Source organism: Schistocerca americana, chromosome 8 (genome assembly GCF_021461395.2).
Source record: "Schistocerca americana isolate TAMUIC-IGC-003095 chromosome 8, iqSchAmer2.1, whole genome shotgun sequence".
Classification (NCBI taxonomy): Eukaryota; Metazoa; Arthropoda; class Insecta; order Orthoptera; family Acrididae; genus Schistocerca; species Schistocerca americana.
The window spans coordinates 256,104,665-256,124,074 of NC_060126.1; positions in this window are offsets into that span (position 1 = coordinate 256,104,665).

The following is a 19,410-nucleotide window of genomic DNA, read 5'->3' on the forward strand; positions in this document are numbered from 1 at the left end:
GCATTTGGCAACACGTGTAACGACGTTCCTCTCAACAGCGAGTAGTTCGCCTACCGTTATGTTCGCACGTGCATTGACAATGCGCTGACGCATGTTGTCAGGCGTTGTCGGTGGATCACGATAGCAAATATCCTTCAACTTTCCCCACAGAAAGAAATCCGGGGACGTCAGATCCGGTGAACGTGCCGGCCATGGTATGGTGCTTCGACGACCAATCCACCTGTCATGAAATATGCTATTCAATACCGCTTCTACCGTACGCGAGCTATGTGCCGGACATCCATCATGTTGGAAGTACATCGCCATTTTGTCATGCAGTGAAACATGTTGTAGTAACATCGGTAGAACATTACGTAGGAAATCAGCATACATTGCATCATTTAAGTTGCCATCAATAAAATGGGGGCCAATTATCCTTCCTCCCATAATGCAGCACCATACATTAACCAGCCAAGATTGCTGATGTTCCACTTGTCCCAGCCATCGTGGATTTTCCGTTGCCCAATAGTGCATATTATGCCGGTTTACGTTGCCGCTGCTGGTGAATGACGCTTCGTCGCTAAATAGAACGCGTGCAAAACATCTTTCATCGTCCCGTAATTTCTCTTGTGCCCAGTGGCAGAACTGTACACGATGTTCAGAGTCGTCGCCATGCAATTCCTGGTGCATAGAAATATGGTATGGGTGCAATCGATGTTGATGTAGCATTCTCAACACCGACGTTTTTGAGATTCCAGATTCTCACGCAATTTGTCTAATACTGATGTGCAGATTAGCCACGACAGCAGCTAAAACACCTACTTGGGCATTATCATTTGTTGCAGATCGTGGTTGACGTTTCGCATGTGGCTGAACACTTCCCGTTTCCTTAAATAACGTAAATATCCGGCGAACAGTCCGGACACATGGATGATGTCGTCCAGGATACCGAGCAGCATACATAGCTGACACCCGTTGGGCATTTTGATCACAATAGCCATACATCAACACGATATCGACCTTGTCCGCAATTGGTAAAAGGTAATGTATCACGAAACAAATACCGTCCGCACTGGCGGAATTTTACGTGATACCACGTGCTTATACGTTTGTGACTATTACAGCGCCATCTACACAAAGAGAAAAAGTGGTCCAACTAAAACATTCATATTTCTTTACGTACTACACGAGTTGTAATAAAAAATGGGGGTTTGTAACGGCAACTGTACATATAATAATTTTCTTTATGAATTTAGATAAATTAATGTATGCAATGTTTTGAACTTTTTTTTTTTTGGTTCGTATCGTTATGTTAAAGAGACTGTGAGCAACTCTTGAAATGAATATTATTATTTATGTTAGATTTCAAATAATGTGGTAATCAAAGGAAAGTGTATTTAATGTTAAAACTATTGTAAAATGTGAAAATTGTAATTTATACACTTGGTCCATACGTAGGTAATGCATTAGGATATGTGTAGTAGAAAATCTGTGGTGAATACCCTACCTGTAGGGGAGCGGGAAAAGGTGGAGGCAGGCGAGGCGGGAAAACGCACACTGGCGCGGTTCGGCACAACGGGCACAGCATTACAGTCGGAGGCGAGCAACAGTCGGAAGTACACGTACTGTACCGAGGAGGCTACCCAGGAAAAGTGGATTCCATTGAGCCTCGGATGAACCGATTCCGACGACTACTTGGCATGGCTATATTCTGAGGCACAAAATTGGAAAGATTACGACGCTAAGAAGATGGAAAGTGCCGATGTTGTGTGAGCCTTAGCCGTGCTGGTATGTGTGCTGTGCTGCCCGCTATCTCGCTGCCCGCCATCCGCCGCACCGACTTGCACAGGTCAAACATTTATTTCATCTTTAGAAGTGTATATGTGTGGACCAGTGTCGAAAAGGTTTCTAACTGTTCAATAATAACGTGACTTTTACCAGAATTGCTTTAGCCATGACTTATCCTGATCACTGACCTGGACAGGATCCTTACCTCGTATTGTGCAACCCGAGTATCCTGAACTGAAAGTTTAATGTTAGTGTTAATGAAAATTATCAGCAGATTAATCTATGCCATAAAGGAGCCTAAAATTTCTATGTGTTATTGCAAATGTTGAGATAGAACAAAAGTGTGACTAAATTGGAAGAGAGTTTTTGTTGGATTGAGTTAGCGATGTTATTTAATTAATCTGAGACAGAAATAATGACAGTTAAATAATTCAGAGTGAGACAAAAGAGTAGTTATCCAGAGATTGATAATTTTGAGTATTAATTTGCCTTCAGTACTTAATAGTTTCAGTATAACGACCATCACAGTTTCAGGGCCCCCCCCCCTTCTCTTGTCCATTCTTTCAAACCTTGAAATGTGTTGATCAGATTTGACCAGTAAAGCTAAATTCTATATTAATCCTAAGTGTATTAGTGTTTTTCCATCATTTATAGTGATATTGTGTGTGTACTTTCAAGATTGTCGATGCTAGGGCAATCTATGCCCGATTTCAGTCTGCTCAACCTACAAAATGCAGTTCGTAGTAATCATTACTGTGTGGTGTTGTGTAAATTTAGCTCGTCCAAATTAGTACAACAAGAGAAAACTTTAGTTCTGTGGATTTTTCTGGTTCCAAACTTTGCCATATAACGCTTCATTACTACGAGTTACTATGCTTGTACATGCACCCACTTGTACAAGGAAAAACTCACTCATTGCCTAAGTAGGCTGGCGACCGAATTGTTAATTATAGGTAGCATCTACTGTGTGTACTTCTTGTCCATGCGAACGAGTAGTTATACTTTACATTTGCTTGATGCATCACTGTAGTTATTGGCTGAATATAAGTCCGATCTTGCTTCTATTAGGTACACGCGGTCAACTAATGTACTAAAATCCTTGTTTATAAGGTGAAGCCCGTGAACGTATTACAGCACAGGCTTTATAGAGCTAACGTACGTCGGAGAAGGGCGGTAGCGTTGCAGGTTCCTATTTAAAAAAACGCAGTTATATCCGTTTGACCTATGGCAGCGCCATCTAGCGGGCCAACCATAGCGCCAGCTGGTTTCCCGCTTGAAGCGAGACAAGTTTCGTTCTTCGTAGGTTTTTCGTTTGACGCTTATTTCGTGAGCTATTTGGCCCGCTCACGATCAATGGACCACCATGTATGTGGGGATGGACATGGTACACAAGGATAGGTGGATACTAATGTTGCCTGTATATTTAGCCTTTCAGAATGCCTCGAGTCAGGACGCTTCCGATGACTGTTGCAGGGTGTTTGCTTTCAGACGTTTCACGTCGTTCACGTCGTACCTTCCAGCGGCTGTCTGTCCGATGGAACATCAAACGTGATTCATCTGAAAAGGTCACCTGTCGCCACTCGGTGTACGTTCAGTTGCAGTATTGGCGTGCAAATAACAGCCTTCGTTGCCGATGAACAGCCAGGATGGGCACACGAACCAGGCGCCTGCTGCGAAGCCCAATAGGCAGCAACGTTCGCTGAACGGTCGTTGAGAACAGACTGTTGGCAGGCACTTGGTTCATCTGGGCTGTCTGTTGTTCAACAGTTGCCCGTACATCCACCCGTACACATCTCCGTAGTTGTTGTCCACCCTCGTCATCTACGACCGTAGTGCACCACGGTTGCCTCGGAGTGGCTTTGGCTAGCGTCATGTTATACTTTAGTCAAAGTGGTAAGCGAGCGGTTTAAAAACTTCGCCGTTTTACAATTGGTTCCACTGTTGGCCTGAAAACCATAATGGTCTTGCTCTTTTGGACTTGAGATCAATCGCTTCGATTCCGCGTTACGACAAAGAGGGTACAATTTTCCGCGTCCCCTCGACACACTTTATTTATCCACCACTGCTACTGATGCCACCTGCCGTCTCTTATAGTTTATTGCATGCTCACGTTAATGCGATTGGGCCATGTATAGCTGCCATCAAAGGAATCATTATTTTTATTTTTCTGTTAAAATATTCCTACATGTATGAAGTTACATATTATTGTATGCGTAACGTTAACGGAGGTGTCTGGAGAGAAGTGTAGAGACGAATTAGAGTCGTGGGTGAGCGATAGAGTAATGTGCATGTAGCAGCAGCCTTAGATTCTTTTTCTGCGTGTAAAGAGGACTCTTTCCAACGAGTGTAGTTGAGTGTGGATTAAAATATAAATGTACTGAAGTGTTTTCAGTAGTGGACTGCCTCTTCACAAAGTCAACTGAAAATTATGATCCGGAGAAAGTGGAGTAACGTGTTTGCTGAGTGGACTGTTTTCAACGCGTTGCCACGAATTATACATTTAATAGGCGTATATATCAAAGAGAATCCCGTTGTGAACTACTGTACCATGATATAATACGTGCAAGTGGCCAAATAGGAACAGTGAAGAGACTGGATTATCAAGTTGACTGATTTCTATGCTAGCGAGGACTGTGAAGTTAAAGTACAAATACAGCCACCAGATGTCGCCGGCTGACGTGTTGCGAGACACCAGTTCTGTTCTCGCTGTAAGTTGGTGTTCCTAACAAATGGGCTTTCAGTGACGATATTGCTTTCGGATGTAGACTGCGATTATGACGTGACAGTGTTAAGAAGAGGCGCCGGGAACTTTAAGACCTCTGCATCACCGTGAGTGCAATTAGGCAGCATAAAAGTCGTAGTTTCGTGGCGTCACATCTGTACTTGCAGAACTTCTCCCCGTACCAGGAGCAATACCTACTGAATGACAGCCTAGTACGTTTGATTGGAAAAATATTTAATGTTATTTTGTGCAACATATGTTTAAAGCAGGGATGCCAGAATCTGTAACCATTAACAGCATAAAAAATAGACAACTATTTTACTGTTACATTGTCATATATACACATACAAACGTTGAACAAGACCATTACTTATCCTTCTTTGTTCTCAAACAAGTTTGCACTTGTCTCGTGGGCGAGAGTGTTACCGCGATACAAACTATCTAATTAACAGTTTTATATGACTGAAATAACACTGCCTTTTAAAATGACGGGGAGTTCAACAGCTTAAGGTTGCTGGAAAAATAAAATTGTGGTCAAGGCATAAGAAAACGTATTAAAAGTGCAAAAAATAAATAATTTCATATTCTGTCCCTAGTTTTCCTTATAATATTGCCGCTAAAGACGAAATTTTTACTAAGTGATTTACGAAACTTAAAGCTGAAGAGTTATTAGATTTAAGATCTAAACTCAGTTTTACTTCAAATGTGAGGCGTAAATGATTTAACTAGTGTTGTCAGACGACGACTGCCAATAAAATAGGCATTGGAATGAAGTATACATTGTGTAAAGATTGTGAAGGCAAATGTTCTATAATTTTGTCATGTATTCTGTCTTTTATATATCAACGAATGAGAGAAAAGCAAACAAAAATAAACAAGAATAAGGAATGACAGAAGAAAAGAGAAAGGCAACATAATTAATATCAAGGAAATTAAAAATGCTCAGGTAAGGAGGGCTCTGTTCAAGTTAAAATCTTTGTGTTCCGTGGTTAGGAAGAAAAGTGGATGAACGTGGCTCTTCTTTTACAGTAAATTTAGTCGAAGGGAGTGCAAATTTTATTTATTAGAAATTTTCTGTTAGTCTTGAGCACCACAAGATGGCGGAGCTCTGTACAATCTAGAGCCATCATGTCAAATAGTGGTTAATTTTTTTCCGTTAACACAATACATATTATTTAGATTGAGTGACAGATCTTAATATAAATGAAATTGTGGTCAACGCATAAGGAAGGTTATTAAAAGTGCAAAAAATAAATAATTTCATCTTCTGGTCCTATTTTTCATTATATCATTATATAAATATAATGTAAATTTTAAATAAATATAAATTTCAAATTCAACGATTTAATCTTATTAAATGTAAATGGGAAAAGTAGGAAAAATTCAGACGTATCCAGAGGAAGTGGATACGAAGGAATGTGAATTAAATATTGGCAGCAGCAAATTCCAGATCAAGCTGTAGAAAGCACATGTTGTAACATGCGTAATGTAGAATTACACCAGAACTCGTAGAGAATGTGGAATTACCGTACACGTTATCTAGTTAATTTGCTGAATCGTACAGAGTTCATCACTATTAAAGGAAAATTTTGTATACAACAAATCGTACAAACGAATGAAAATTTTGTCCACCTCGTGAAAGAACAAAGAGTGAAAATGAACAAAGGCACAAATAAGTACCGTTATTCAACGGCAAATGAGTAATGATTTCGAGCGTTTGTTAAAGGAACAGTCCGTTCACCTCACTAGACTGAACACGAACTGAGGAATAGTAGTGACTGAGTTAGCAGATTTAAAAAACGCGTGTAAAGGTTTACTGGAAGTGGTAACCCAATTAAAGTCAGATGTTAAGTTATAAAAGACACGCAATCCGAATTAAAAACTACCTTGCAGTAGCTAACTAATCAGAGCAGTCAACTGAATAATGAATTCGTTCACTGGTTGCACGAGAAGGACGAGGAAGCTACTAAGTGTCTGGCTGTTCAAAGTAACAAAATTAACGACGAATTCGTTAACTGGTTACATGAAAAAGATTCGTAGTTTAAAGGAATCATTAAAGAAACTCTAGTACAGAACGTAAATGCAGTTGTGGTAACTGATCCCCGAATTGATAGCGGAGGGATAAAAACTGAATTGGGTCAACTTAAGTTTATGCTTATGCACGAATACCCGCAAGGGAAAAGTAATAATGGAATAACGGAGGCGAGACGGCATCAAGAATGATGATCTTACTTCTTCGCAACCCAAAACGTTTTATCGTGATGAAAGTGAAGTTAGCCTGTCTGCTAATAACTCTATATGCAAGAGGGGAGGGGGCAAATACTTTCTCCACGGTTCTAATTTAAGACATCCTTGTAAAGCACTGGCATTTCGAAGTTTTCGTACCAGACATAAAAGTTCGACATCCTATTGTATTTGTAAAAAGTCTTCTTAGACAGATACACAGAAAATACAATTTGTAGAAGAACGTATAGAGGGTGACGGAGATCTTTGGGCGTCTGAAATCTTAGATCGTTGAAATTCTTATTAACAATTTGAGAGAGTATTTCTAGATAAAAATGCATGTCCTTGTATTCAAGAACGCTGGAGAAAGGAGGTATACCACCCAGAATCTTACAACAGTAAACAGGATACTTTACGTAGGTACTTTGAAAAATATATAAACAAAGCTCGATTTTGGAATGACCCAACATCAAGCAAGGATGTAATACGCGTAGTTAAAGTGAAGAGAAACTATTATGTGCATCAGAGACAAATGTTGAGAAATTCATGTAAATAGTTGATTCGATTGTTTTGCTCCATGAAGATACAAATCCCATAGTCACTGAAATGTTAATAACACGGGCAAGGTAAATGAACAGATGTACAGTAATCATAATTATAACAGCAGTGTTGCACATTTGAAGCCACAAAACCAACCTGTTAGGTTAATAAAGTGATTGAGAACAACTAACCAACAACCAATAACGTGACAAACTGAAGTCAGTCACACCGTGCCCTGGGAAAGTGGTCGGGAATTCTACAGGGACTAACACAGATGAACAAATCAATCTGATCAGGTATATTGATAATAAGGATATTGACGAATTATTCTCTGATACTAACCCATGTAACGAACTGTATGATACAGTAGTGCAAGTTGCTTTTCCTACTAGGGGTAAGAAAACTGCCTACAATTGTAATTATAGATACAGGTGTGTCAGGGAATGTCCTTTCCCTCAACTTATACAACCAAATATCTCATAAAGGTACACCTCCTATATTACAAGTCCAGAGCTGTAGAGCGACTGGCGCTGTTGATACCAAATCAAATAATGTTAAATGACAGACGAAGTTGGAAGCTGTTACAGGTAATGGAGTATTTAAATGTACATTCGAGGTCATAGATAATGTGTCCGCCAGATGCATGTTAGGCATTGGGTTTCTGCAACAGGGGGCACAAAAACAGACATCTCTGTCTGCAAATGTTTTGTACGAATTGATGGTAGGGAATTAGGTCTGGACTTAATCCAAACGAAAACTAAACGTTGTAAATTTTGTCTGAGAGTAAAGGTTAAATTTCTAGGTATTGGAGTTCCATATGTAGGCACCCTCCCATTACATAAGCTGATGCCAGTAAGTGTAGAATAAGTTTAACGCTCTTCATGGCAAGATCGCAGAATTTGATTATATTGATTAAATGAGGATCAAAGAAGTGAGCTCAGCAGCTTACTACACAAAATGTTAGAAATATTCACCGAAAAACCGGGTGTAATCAAGGGTTATGTGTATCACATGCCACTTAAACCACGTAAGACGTATTGCCATTCTATCTAGTCAGTTTCCTGGACTCAAAGAGAGACAATGGTAAAAGAAATCATATGTTATTTGTGAGCATATCCTGAAATCAAACAGAATACAGGGACTGAAGCCTCATCAAGATATAATAGATATATACAGCAAAAATGAGACGTTCCTTAGGTTTTATACTTACTCCTCTATCATTGAAACGTATATATTTTGTTGTTTCTATTCAATAGATTTATTAGTATTGTAAGTTACTTTATTTCATTGCACCAATAAGAGTACAAGAATTCAGAAGTATTTTGCAGAAGTGAAGTATGTATAGAATTATGTTAGAAATGAACTGAAGTATCTACAGCAAAGGAAACTGATTATTGTGATTAAAGAACCTTAATTGACTAAGCTGCTAGTGTAGCAGTAGCATATAGCATATGGACTATCAGACCAATTGTGTGATTGTATTGAGGAGTTGCTAGATAACAGAACGCAGCATGTCATTCTCAATGGAGAGAAGTCTTCCGAAGTAAGAGTGATTTCAGGTGTGCCGCAGGGAGTGTCATAGGACCGTTGCTATTCACAATATACATAAAAGACCTGGGGGTTGACATCGGAAGTTCACGGAGGCTTTTTGCAGATGATGCTGTGGTGTATCGAGAGGTTGTAACAATGGACAATTGTACTAAAATGCAGGAGGATCTGCAGCGAATTGACGCATGGTGCAGGGAATGGCAACTGAATCTCAATGTAGACAAGTGTAATGTGCTGCGAATACATAGAAACATAGATCCCTTATCATTTAGCTACAAAATAGCAGGTCAGCAACTGGAAGCAGTTAATTCCATAAATTATCTGGGAGTACGCATTAGGAGTGATTCAAAATGGAATGATCATATAAAGTTGATCGTCGGTAAAGCAGATGCCAGACTGAGATTCATTGGAAGAATCCTAAGGAGATGCAATCCGAAAACAAAAGAAGTAGGTTACAGTACGCTTGTTCTCCCACTGCTTGAATACTGCTCAGCAGTGTGGGATCCGTACCAGATAGGGTTGATAGAAGAGATAGAGAAGATCCAACGGAGAGCATTCGTTACAGGATCATTTAGTAATCGCGAAAGCGTTACGGAGATGATAGATAAACTCCAGTGGAAGACTCTGCAGGAGAGACGCTCATTAGCTCGGTACGGGCTTTTGTTAAAGTTTCGAGAACACACCTTCACCGAAGAGTCAAGCAGTATATTGCTCCCTCCTACGTATATCTCGCGAAGAGACCATGAGGATAAGATCAGAGAGATTAGAGCCCACACAGAAGCGTACCGACAATTCTTCTTTCCACGAACAATACGAGACTGGAATAGAAGGAAGAACCGATAGAGGTACTCAGGGTACCCTCCGCCACACACCGTCAGGTGGCCTGCGGAGTATGGATGTAGATGTAGATGCAGATGTAGAAATCAAGCACATAAATAACTTAAACTGTGTTTTGGGACACAGAAGTTCGCAAGTCAGAAAAGGTGTACATGGTAGCTGTAAGTCCAAGAGAGACTTAGTATGTAAGTTTTATTGAGATTCCAAACAAAAAAAAATAATTTTCTGCTTATTTCTTTGTGTATATTTTTCTGGTATCTAAATATCTGTGGTAAATGGGAGATTAATAATGTAGACAGAAATGTGCAGAAAATAATACAAGGACGTCAAAAAAGCATTTAGTGAAAGCACCTTGTGCTGAACTTAAAAAAATATGTACATATAGTAAATATCTAAAATGTTAAGCAGTGGCCAGTAGAAGCTTTAAGTAACTGATGACTGTACATGTACTTTACTAGGAAGACAAGGGCACGAGTCATAAACTTTTATGTATTTTTCATTGAACAGTCTGCCTTTAATTTGGGCAGAATTGAACGTCCCCAAAGATTGATTTGGTTCTTGTAGTGATAGTTAACTTCTCTTTCGCAGTTTCTGCTGTTCGTACTTACGAAGTTTTTACAGATATCTTGAGCAGCGGTTTCCTTAAATTAATGAGGTTTAATCGTTGCTGTAAACTCTGCAAATGATGTATCTACGTAAATCACGGTCACACAGTACAACAAAACAAGGACAGCCACAGTTTTGCAGCGTGAACTGATAGAACTAGCTAGAAAGCCAATTGTACATAATGTGATTATGTTAATAATATTTCTGTGTTTCATGTAAATCTAGTTATTCAGTAAAATACGTGTTTTAGAGAAATACTACACGCAACTCATGAGTGAAGCTATTCCATATTTTATCTAAAGCTAATACTTTTGATTCTGTAATGATATAAGTAAAAGATTTTATGCGCGGGTACACTATCGATAAGAGGATAAGGAACAAAAAGGTTCATTTCCGGAAATTCATGGTTTCAATGCTGAAGACCATTTATTCAGTCATACATTGTTACAGAGACTGTGGTCTTATATGCGGTGTACCATGCAGCCACAGTCACAGGATACCTGGTTTCCTCCTAGAATTTGGTACTGTTACTCATACGTCATGCCCTAGAGCCCTCTGCTGCCTAAGTAATTGGTAATGTGTATAATTCACTTCTGTTCCTAATTCACCTTGTAGGGAACGTGATACAGCGTTGTACACATTTTGACACACCATTACTTTTCACGTTCGTCAGACATCAGCAAAAACACCCTCTGAGTGCATTAGCATTACTAGATTAAATTTTCGGGGTTAGGAGTGGACCCTTATTCTATGACAGAGCACATCGGTGTTTAGCTGTACTAAATTTGTTTTATTCCTATATTGTTGTTAAAAAAGCACATGGGTTTACATAAATTGTGACACGACAATTTCAGGACAATTGTCAAGATAGAGCATTACGTCCTGTTTAGCAGAAACAGCACTGAACACAACAATATCAAATTTAAATAGAAGGTGCTCTACAAGACTTTTCTCATTTCTAGGCAGTGAAGTTGGCCAGTATTGCGACAAATCATCCGATTCCGGTTATAAGTTAGGTACTATTTAGGATGAAGATCAGGTCTACGGAGGATGGTTAGTTTTGTGACAAGATGAGCAGAAGATTACTCAAGGATGCTCAGGTTCACAGTGGACGCAAGCTGGTGATCCTACAATTTTAGGCAGAGGCGTAAAATTGTAGGACTTAATATTTTTGTCAGTACTGTCAGTCCGGTAAATTACCTACATATGTTTCAAGTACAGCTGTTAAAACTAGAAAATGTAAGTGGTGATCAAAGACTTTCCGTCTGAAGGCCGCTCAGTCCAGAATCAGTACGCCAATTAGGCCAAATCGCCGTGAGCATCGAGGCAATCATCGCACCGATGCACCAGGTTGAAGACACCCGTTTGGTGGAACAGCGTGAAGAAGACCGTAACTGCCGGCTGCACATCCTTGTAGACTCTTCATGGCTTGTTTTAAGGGACCGAGAGCGTGGTCGCATGGTGAGAGATCAGGATTATAGGGCGATTGCTGAAGTGCCTCCCACTTGAGTTGAAATAACTTATGCGTTGCGACATTTGCAACAAGGGGGCGTGCGTTATTACGAAGGAGCAGCACACCTTGTCGCACTACATTCCACAACCGTGGTTTTCGACATATATACTGCTCCATACACATTCTTCGTTCCCCGATGGCTTTCTACCGGCGTATGTCCTTCGGCAGGCAGCAAAAGAATAAACGGATGTTTGTCTTGCTTAGACGCATTTGATAATAACGGAGCCATAGTTCACGTTGCCACATCAACCGCATGCACGTCTGAAGGATACCAATGCCACTCTAATCCCTTGCTTACTTGTCCATGCTTATACAGCGTAATTCATGAAGATATGCAAATATTTTAATATGTTATGCTACAAGTAAAACTAAAGAAAAAATTCGTATAAACATAGGTCCGCAAATGTTTAGTTACAGAGCTACGGCTAATAAAAGAATTTGCCTGAAATTTAGCAACTTCGCTTATATGAAGCCATCGCAAAACTGTACGAGGTTAAACAAAGCACGATTTCCTTTTATTTTGTTGTTATTGGTCTGGTGACTCTCATAAAACATGTCCCAGACGTGTATCTGCAGTAGTTTTCCTGAAAATCCCAAGGAGCAAAAATTATTATACAAGCAAATTTACTTTCGATTATGAATGTAGAAACATTTGTGTCATTGTTGGCAACCATTAATGAGTTGTTTCAGTCGTTTCCTAACTTTGAAACGAGCTAGTTTTCTGTACTGTTCAGTGAAAGAACATAAACGACAGTGTATTTTAGTGAAACCACATATTAACTGTTCTAGTTTGCAGATTGTTTATGAAATAGGGATGCCTTTCAAATTTACGGCAGAGGAATAAGCCGATATGGTGTTTATTTCACGCAGATGTGATGGTAATGCTACGGCTACGGTTAACGAATATCGCAAACGTTATCCAACTCGGAGGATTCCGAATGCACGAACCATTAGCGGAGTATTTCGAAAGTTACGGGAGACAGTTTCTCTACCTAGCGTTCATAACCAGTACTAGCGCTCGATACGTGAAGTCGATGATCAGGCTATTACGGATGCTGTTCAATGTAGCCCGTGTACCAGTACACGACGTATACTATGTGATCAAAAGTATCCGGACACCCCCAAAAACACACGTTTCTTATATTAGGCCCATTGTCCTGCCACCTACGGCCGGGTACTCCATATCAGCGACCTCAGTAGTCATTAGACATCGTGAGAGAGCAGAATGGGACGCTCCGCTGAACTCACGGACTTTCACGTGGTTAAGTGATTGGGTGTCACTCGAGTCATACGTCTGTACGTGAAATTTCCACACTCCTAAACATCCCTAGTTCCACTGTTTACGATGTGATAGGGAAGTGGAAACGTGGATACGTACAGCACAAAAGCGTACAGGCCGAACTCGTCTGTTGAGAGATCACCGACAATTGATGAGGGTCGTAATGTGTAATAGGCAGACATATATCGAGACCATCACACAGGAATTCAAAACTACATTAGGATCCACTGCAAATACTATGACAGTTAGGCGGGAGATGAGTAAACTCGGATTTAATGGTTGAGAGGCTGCCCATAAGCCACACATCACGCCGATAAATGCCAAACGACGCCTCGCTTGGTATAAGGAGAGTAAACATTGGACGATTGAACAGTGGAAAAACGTCGTGTGGAGTGACGAATCACGGTACTCAATGTGGCGATCCGATGGCAGAGTGATTGTACGGCGAATGCCCGGTGAACGACATCTGCCAGCGTGTGTAGTACCAAGAGTAAAATTCGGAGGCGGTGGTGTTTTTCTTGGAGGGGGCTTGCACACCTTGTCGTTTTGGTGGTACTTTCACAGTACAGGCCTATATTGATGTTTGAAGCACCTTCTTCCTTCCCACTGTAAGGTTTGGCGTACACTGAATTACAATAATCTGTATCATTACCACAAACAAAAGTGCATCATTTACATCTGGGTAATACCACCCTTCGCTTGGAGTTGTGCAACTGGTTAAACACTAATCGTCAGTTACACAAATACATTTTATTTACTGATAAGGCATAGTTTACTCGAGATGGTGTAAACAGTTTACATAACGAGCACGTATGATCTGAAGCAAACCGACATGCAACAGTGATAAGCAAGTTCCAGCAGCGATTTAGCACATTAATGGTAATGTAGTATAACCAACACAAACTTCATTGGATCATTCATTTTCCCAGGACCTCTAACTGACGAGATGCACTTACAGTTTCTTCAAGAAGGAAAGCCCCGCTTTCTCGAAGATATTCCACTTCCTACAGGATTGCAAATGTATTTTCAACATGTCGATGCGCCTCCGCATTTCACCAACGCCGTTATTACATATTTAAATAAACATTTTCCCCAGAAATGGATTGATAGTGGTGCCGCACGTCTGTGGCCACCCAGATCGCCCGATTCAACACCAGTTGATTTTTGTGCTTGGGGATGGATGAAACATAGTTTATGAGGGCAAAGTCAAAATACATGAGGCATTACTTGCTCGCATTACGAAATTAAGAACAACCTTGTGAAACTGAAACAAGCAACAAAATCTGTTCATACCCGTGCAGCTAAATGCACTGAAAGCGGTGGATACATTTTTGAACATTTATTGTGAATGTGTTGTGAAAATGTATGTACAGTGTGCAACTTCATTAACACTGAGCTTTGTTTTTCCCGTTTAACATGAACTCACGCGTGCTATGGTATTAATAAAAGCAGATTATCTGACACATTCATACAGTTTCAGTTACCGTTATTACCATCATTTTTCCAAAATTAAATTCTCTACAACTTGTGTTGAAAACTTTGTGTAATTGTCTGGAATTTAAAAAACAAATTGCGCAAAGTAGTTAATAAATTAAAAGTTTTAAGAAATTACATCTTTTCTTCTGTGAGTGTTCCGGAAAAACTACTGCTAATACACACCTGGGACATGTTTTATTAGATTTAACAGATCAATAATATCAAAATAAATGAAAATCGTGCTTTATCTTCACCTCGTACACTTTTGCGATGTCTTCATATTAGCTAAGTTGCTAAATTGCAGACAAAATCCTTTATTAGCCGTAACTCCGTAACTAAACATTGGCGGACCTATATATATATATTAACTTTTTTCTTTGGTTTTACTTGTAGAATAACATTTCAAAATAATTGCATATCATCGTGTATCATGCTGACTACAAGCATTGGAGTCGCGCTATGTTGCATATACGCTGCAGCAACAACCTCAGATGGAAACTTTTTTATCGCCCCTTACATTCCACTTTCTGAGTATCTGTAACCAGTGAAGGAAAAGTTGATATGGCAACAAGATGGAGTATCTCAGCATTGTGAAATTATTGCGAGAGACTTTCTAACAAAAACTTTGACGAATGGCTTGGTAGGCAGAGTACTACTGAATGGCCTCCAGGATGCCCACATATCACACTCAGTGATTTTTCAGTCTGGGCATACTACAAAATGCGGTTTCTTCCGTCAAGATTCACGGCGTTGAATATTTGAAGGAACGAATCCAATCAGAATTCGAAAACGTACAGTCGCGGAACATTTGCGACAAAATTTATAGCCCAACTTGGAAAAGATACAATGTTTGCTTAGAACAACAAGGTAACCACTTTGAGCATCTTTCGTTGGTTCATTGAAGTCTACACGTTTTTCAAACTTGATAATAAATTTGTATTTTCACTTGTTTAGTATTATTGCACCAATCCGTTTTTGACAACTGATTTATAGCTCACCCTGAGGTAAGGAAGCTTCAACGATACTTAGATAGCCCCGCACATTTATTGTCTTAAAAGTGGATTCTAATAATAAATATTTGATCCACAAAAAGAGTTCCTTGCGCCCTAATACTGGGTGGATCCCGGCATCTACGGCTGCTAAGACAGAAACGCTCTGACGCCTCGATCGCTTCATCACCCCACCAGCATAGCTACAGCAGCATATGACGTGATTGATCATCTTGGTGGTATTGTTGCCAATCCAAGGCATTGCCACTTGCTCCGCTGATTAGCGATCTGTATCATCGCTCACAATAGCAGCTTACACACGGCTTTCAAATATGTTGTGTAAAATGGCACACAAATTGTGCCCGAAAGAAGAGGAATCGCCAACCAACTTCGGGCGAACTGCAACGACGTTTACCATCTTCAGATATCCTCGTAAACGTATGGGAGACTTTTGACTTCCGTCTGGATTTTAGTCACGTGTCTGGCGTAGCGCACATTAAATATTTCTGAAAAGTAAATGAAAACAAAATTAAAACAAAGCTTTCGACAACGTTAACTGGAACACTTAAACTGTTTGTAAACACCGTGTTACAAAACAAAATACTCTTTTTTATCCCTGTGGCCAGCAGAATGTCCAAAATTCTACGAAGGCTTCCTGAAAGGCAATGCTTCTGAATATTTCATGTAAAAACTCTTAAGGCTTTTTAATTAAATAAACGCTTTTAACACCTTACATATTTACTCTTCATGTCTACATGTTTTCAGCCCCAGGCCGCTAGACAGGTCCGATTTGTATCGTCTAAAATGTCGGTGCGTAACGTAATTATGGCGGTGCATGAGAATCAGCGTGCTGCTCTCGTGAGCGGTGATGCAGATCGCTAGTGGAATTCGACAAGAGGCAATTCGAATTCGAAAAGTTCATCCACACATGGAACACCCTCTCTTTCCGCATGACAAGGCCAGATCACACACGAGCGCTGCGACATCTGTAACAACATGATGCCTTGGGTTCAATGCCATCGAACATCTTCCTATGATCTTCCATATAGTCCCGAGTTGGCACCATCTCATTTTCATCTGCTTTCGAAAACTTAACGAACACCTTCGAGGACTTTCCTTTGACAGTGGCAATAAAGCGGGGCAAACATAGGTAAGGTTGTGACAGCGTGAAAAGATGCAAACATTATGCAGTGACAGTATCAACAAACAGATCTCTCGATGAGCGAAAAGTGTTCGTCCCCAGAGTTACTATTGATAAATAAATAACTAGGCGTGAAGAAGAAATATTTTGAATGTTAATAACGTTTTTCTCATTTCAAAGCCTTAGAGTTCATATAAAATACCTCGTAATTTCAGTAACAGAGTAATATTTGTTTCTCTCGCTCATACGTGTGGAATGTGATGTATGTCTAAATTTTTCCCTTGAGAAGAAACAATTGTTCTGTTTCTTGCGATTTCGGTCGACCAGCTACTTCGTGACAATTCCAGTTACTTTTCCTTTCGTGGATTCACCATGTATGTTTTTCTTTCTTGAGACCACTTCACATTTGTCCTCTTAATGCTTCTGCTTTGGAATCCTTCTAGAGTTATCATTTTATTTGTGAAAATTCCTCTTTCTGTTCCTTCTCCACTTTTTATTTTGCGAATTTCTAAATCTATTTCCAACATCCTGGATCCAGCTTGTACTTATTTTCTTACCCTATGATAACTGAAGATTTATTTTCTCATCTTTTTGTCCTCCATTCAGTGTAAACGTCCAACCGTCTGATAGGGGCGTTCCACTTTCAGTATGATCTTGTAATAAATTATTCTTGGATATATTATTTTTAAACTAATATTTCTTTCATATTCCATTTTTTTCCACTTTGCGAATCATTACATATATGAAATATTAGCGCATTTCTTCGATTACCTCTCCTAAGTAATGGACCTTTCTGACCATGCTTATTTAATCAGTACGAAACCTGCAAGATTTGTAGTACATTTTTTATGTTTGTGATAAATCGGGTTTACACGACAGAGACTCTAAAATTGACCTACGCATTCTGTTTCTAGGGACTAAATTCCATTTCTACATCCGCTGGATTTTCAGGAAGTGCAGTAATGACGTCTGCAAATGCCAGGCAGTTTACTTTAATTAAGACACAAAGTATGTATAGATACTGGGTGCGACTGCGCATTGATTTAAATCAATGTGGAAAGTTGAAAATTTATTCTGGATCCGGGATTAAAATCTGCTTATTAGACACATAACCTGTCTACATTTTTTATTTTAATCTTTTTTTTTCGCCTACACACTCAGCCACCTTTTTTAACCATGCAAACTATTTCTCTAATCGCTTTCTTATTTTTCCTTTTCTTTTTCCCCTCCCGCTTATCGTGAGCGGTCGCCTTACCATTTTTCGTTTTGATTTTTGATTACTTGAATTAAGACACAAAGTATGTATAGATACTGGGTGCGACTGCGCATTGATTTAAATCAATGTGGAAAGTTGAAAATTTATTCTGGATCCGGGATTAAAATCTGCTTATTAGACACATAACCTGTCTACATTTTTTATTTTAATCTTTTTTTTCGCCTACCCACTCAGCCACTCTTTTTAACCATGCAAACTATTTCTCTAATCGCTTTCTTATTTTTCCTTTTCTTTTTCCCCTCCCGCTTATCGTGAGCGGTCGCCTTACCATTTTTCGTTTTGATTTTTGATTTTTGTTTTATTTTGTTGCATACATTTTGTTGTCATACAATTTAAAGCAAAGTTAAGAAGATTCGAACCTGAGACACTTCTATTACCAAACTACGTTGGTATACATGTGTTGTGTGTGACAGCACTACACTATATTAACAAACAATATAAAGCAGAATACAATCAAACTGAGGCCAACCTTCCAGATATACAATACAAGAACGACGACAACTCGAAAACATCAATAAATTAAACGCAGCCCGGTGTCAACTCTACACAGTGGGTTTCGGGTATGTCTTTGTAGAATACATTCATGCTCAATTTTCCATTTCGAGATTCAAATCTCAATCCAGTATCAGCTTTTCCGGTGCTACCCATTTGCATGCAAGACCCATGAATACAGTAAGTAATTAGTAAAGGTCTGACGATATCTGGAAAGATGGTTGAAATGGCTCTGAGCACTATGGGACTTAACTTCTCAGGTCATCAGTCCCCTAGAACTCAGAACTACTTAAACCTAACTAACCTAAGGACATCACACACATCCATGTTCGAGGCAGGATTCGAAACTGCGACCGTAGCGGTCTCGTGGTTCCAGACTGTAGCGCCGGCCGGCCGATATCTGCAAATGGATTGTAACTGATTGTGTCGTTCCTATAAGAAAGTCCAAAAGTCAAACATATTTTGAGACCATCCTAAAAAAGGTAGTCAAAGAAAGTCCTCTGATCCATTTAATCGAATGTGTCTTTGACAGGAGAAAGCAGATCGCAACCAGGTGGAGGATCCCTCCAGGAGGTATCACGTGGGGTGGAACTCGGAGATAGAAGGCAAGAAAATCTCGATTTAGAAGCCACACATCTGCAGAAGGTGCGCATTCCAGGCGGCGTTCATCCATGTCTGTCGCACGACACCACATGCACATTGGGGAGTCAGCTAGAGCAATGTTGTGCAGTCTTTGTCTCGTTGGAAACTTTTCGTTAACGATGAGGTACCAGGTGGCGCGGATCTCCGTCGTAAAATATCGTTGGTGGATCGCTAGCCACACCATAGGCCACGCCACTCCTGGCAGGCATTTTTTCAACCACATCAGCTAATCGTATACATCACGCGCCGTAGGAACCATCGTACAAGGGAGATTCGTATGCTCATAGCTGTAATCGACAACAAATGTTTTGATGTGGGAGAGCTCAAGTGCAATGTGAGCGAGAGCAATAGGGGGCAGG